Source organism: Arabidopsis lyrata, assembly GCF_000004255.2.
Source record: "Arabidopsis lyrata subsp. lyrata unplaced genomic scaffold ARALYscaffold_36, whole genome shotgun sequence".
Lineage (NCBI taxonomy): Eukaryota > Viridiplantae > Streptophyta > Magnoliopsida > Brassicales > Brassicaceae > Arabidopsis > Arabidopsis lyrata.
This window is the reverse complement of record NW_003302522.1, coordinates 45,727-49,333: the sequence shown is the minus strand read 5'-3', so window position 1 is coordinate 49,333 and position 3,607 is coordinate 45,727. Positions and strand designations below refer to the sequence as shown.

Below are 3,607 nucleotides of genomic sequence, written 5' to 3'. Positions count from 1 at the left end.
TTGCGAAGATCAAAGAGAAGCCACAACAATGTTACGGTTACTCTCGGATCAAAGCAAACAAGAAGTTGATTCTGGTCTAACACATGAAAAGGTTCAAAGTAACTTATTTCATTATGTTTATGAATGTCCCTTGACTGCCTTAATACATTTGTCTTGTGCCAAAAGTATTGAGACACATGTAGGTAATAAGGAGACACATGTGGATCCAAAAGAGGGATCAACAACGAATGATGTTGTACAGCAATATCAAGAGCTTTTGATATGCAAATCTGTCACTAAAGAGAATGAAATTGTTACCAACAACATCCTGCTGCAAGAAGAACCACCGGACCAGCCATCAAATCAACAAACCAAGTTGATTTCGAAAGATACACTCACCGAGGATCTAAGTCAGGTAAGTAAACTATTACTTCTAGTTGTTTCTAGCGATTCGAATGATGTGATAATAAACTTGTTAATCCTTAAAGAGTGTGAGAAAATAGTAGATCTTTTAAATAAATCTATGGAACTAATTTCTTGTCTTAGGACATATCAAGTAGCTGATCTACTTTGTGACATACTTTCTGAATCACTTTGTGGAAAAGAAATGGTTCAAACCAAAATTGTTTTACCTATTTATATTGATCCCATGACTGTTTTAATGCACTTTTTTCTTGTCCAAAGTGTGATGAACATGCAGGTACCAACAAAGAACACACGGAACATAAAGGTGATTCACCGGAAGTGAGGAAAGTCACCGACCAAATTCAAAAAGAGAGTGAACCAGCACCATTGATGCTAACATCATCTATCATGGAGACTAGAAGAGTCTCAAACTCTTGCTTAATCAAAGAGGAACCGCCTGATTTTAAAGCTCAAGTCCAAACCCGAGGAGGAGTTAAGCAAGCAACACGATAACTCAAAGCACCAGATCAAAACATAGGAGTGATCCTATCTTTCTTGCTCAAAGGAGAGCCACCGGATGCACCATGCATCATCAAACCGCCACCCTACCAAGGTAAGACCCTAGCCTCCCAAAATCGAATGAAAGCTAACTTGCTTTCTCTTGGTGCAGATTGTACAGTTTCGAGGTCGAAACTTTTTCAAGGGATAGGGTATGATGCGGACATCCAAATCAAACCAAATCGTGAACATATCAAACCAGCGGCTACATGTATCAAACCGGTTGATATGGAGTATTTTACAGGATTCTTACCCAAATGGAGTCCTAATCAAGCACAAGGCCTAGGGTTAATTATTCACCATCAAATTAATCATGAGAAGACTAATGATGGTTCAAGAGGAATCACAGACCAGCGAGCCGAATCACCATGTTGTGGGAATTTGACCGTTGCACTCTTTTTCCTTTATCTAGGGTTTGTCCCAATGGGTTTACCTAGAAAGGTTTTTAACGAGGCAACATCAAGTCATCAAGGAATCATTTACCAATAAATTGATTCGAAGATGTTACAAGTACATATAGCTGATGTACTTGCTGACAGACCGGCTGCACTTATTGCTGAACTACTCGCTGAACTACTTTCTGAAGTACTGCGCCAAATAAAGCCAAACAAGGAAATCTTCCTTATTCTACACTTGGACGCACCTCAAAGCTACATATGGAAACAAGGAGAACATATAGACCACACAAGACATGTACTACACGAATTTTGGTACACCTTACCACACAAGATCCCTCGGAGTTACTACTTGCCATACATGGAGCCGAAGGAGATCAACTTGCAACAAGTCTTTCCTTCTTTGTTTGTGCGCTTGTGTGAGAATCTTGAGACCTTCCAGAAGCTTCCAAGACGTCACAACTTCCTCCCCAAGTTGACAAGATACAAGGCACACCTCATTTGCCTTATTTGGACCGATTTTACATTTAATGGCCTAACGACCATATTTTCTTTAATGTTGCGATTTGTTTCTTTGTTTAGCTTTTAGAACGTTTGTACTCAGCCTATATAAGCTGATCATTATTCTCATTGTAAATCACCCTTGATCATTTTAAAGTAATAGAAACGTTTTCTACTTGTCAAAGTTTGAGTCTTTGTCATTGTTCTGTAGTTCTTTGTGAGTGAGTCACCAAGCACTTCAGGATTCTGCGGATTAAGTTTGTTGAGTGATTCAACATCCTTCATTCGTCCATTAATCGAGTGAGTCGATTACCCCACTGATTGAGCGAGTCAATCACCCTTTTATCCATTAATTCCCCTTGAATTGATCCCACACGAGAGAAGCGATCGCCAGCGTGTCAGATCACCACCTTCATCATCCCACCTTCCGCGTGGCAAGCTTGGAACTCTTGATCATCAAGTGATCTAAAGTTGGATTAGCTCCAATTCTTGCATCAAAGATCCCAATGTCACCTTCTCAGATGATTTCGTCAAGGTTCGTCAAGAGCTTGATGAAATGAAATCAAAATTTCATCAGGCGACCAGTTCGACGTCTGAGATCGATCGAGTAATCGAAGAAGCTCGTCGAACACCGTTCACCTCGAGAATGTCGATCCTTTGGATCAAGGATTCTCGAAAGCTTAAGTTACCAACTTATGATGGTAAAGGAGATCCTAAAAATCACCTCGCTGCTTTTCAGATCGGTGCAGGCAGAATTGATCTGGAACCAGGCGAGAAAGATGCCGGATATTGCAAACTATTTTTCGAGAATCTATCCGGATCAGCCCTGCTATGGTTCACTCAGTTGGAGCCTGGAACTATTGATAGTTTTAAGGAATTGTCTTCTGCATTCCTAAAACAATATTCCATGTTCATGGAAAAGGCAACTTCTGATGCAGATCTTTGGAATCTAACCCAAGGTCAGAATGAACCACTTCGTAAATATATCACTAAATTCAAAGAAGTGATAGCTAAAATTCTTGGGGTATCGCACACTGCTGCCCTGTTTTCTTTAAGGAATGGACTCTAGAATGAATCCCGATTTCGGGAAGAAATCATCGTCAATCGTCCAAGTACCATCCAAGATGCTTTACTCCGAGCTAGCAATTGGATGGAGGCAGAAGAAGAAAAGCTCAGCCTCGCTAAAAAGCATCGGCCAGCTAAATTGGTCATTGGAAATCCAACGAAAAAATTCGAACCAAAAGATCAAAAATGGTTCGGAATCAATCCTGCTACTAATGCTTTAGGAAAACCCTTCCCAAGTAAAGGAAGATACAAATCTCCTAATACTTGGGTTAGAGATGAAAGTGCCTATTGCGATATTCACAAAGTAAATGGGCACTCCACCAAAGATTGTAGCGTACTCAAAAAGCACCGCACCGAACTGTGGGCAGCTGGAGAGCTCCCTACTTTCAATATCGAGGAGTTCGTGGAATCTTATCACAAAGAAAAAGAAGATTCCGAAGATTCTAATCCTCCTGAAAAGAAACATAAGCCCAATGGGCCTGGAACTCCGAACACTCCTAAGAAAAGGATTGATGTTATAATGGGAGGATCCAAATTATGCCGAGATTCGATCAGATCAATCAAAAGGCACAAGAAATCAGCAGCAATCCAAACCGCTATGGGTTTTCAGTCAATCAAAAGGCACAGATCTTTCGAGTTGCTCGATTTCTTTCTGACGAGCCGAGTCGAGACAAGGCGTCTCCTTTGCAAGTTGGTTGGAAGAC

At 40.7% G+C, this 3,607-nt stretch overlaps 1 pseudogene; it reads left to right on the top strand.

Moving 5' to 3' along the window:
- The first annotated feature begins 28 nt into the window (after window positions 1-28).
- On the top strand, window positions 29-1,760 carry LOC110226740 (annotated as a pseudogene).
- The last annotated feature ends 1,847 nt before the right edge of the window (window positions 1,761-3,607 follow it).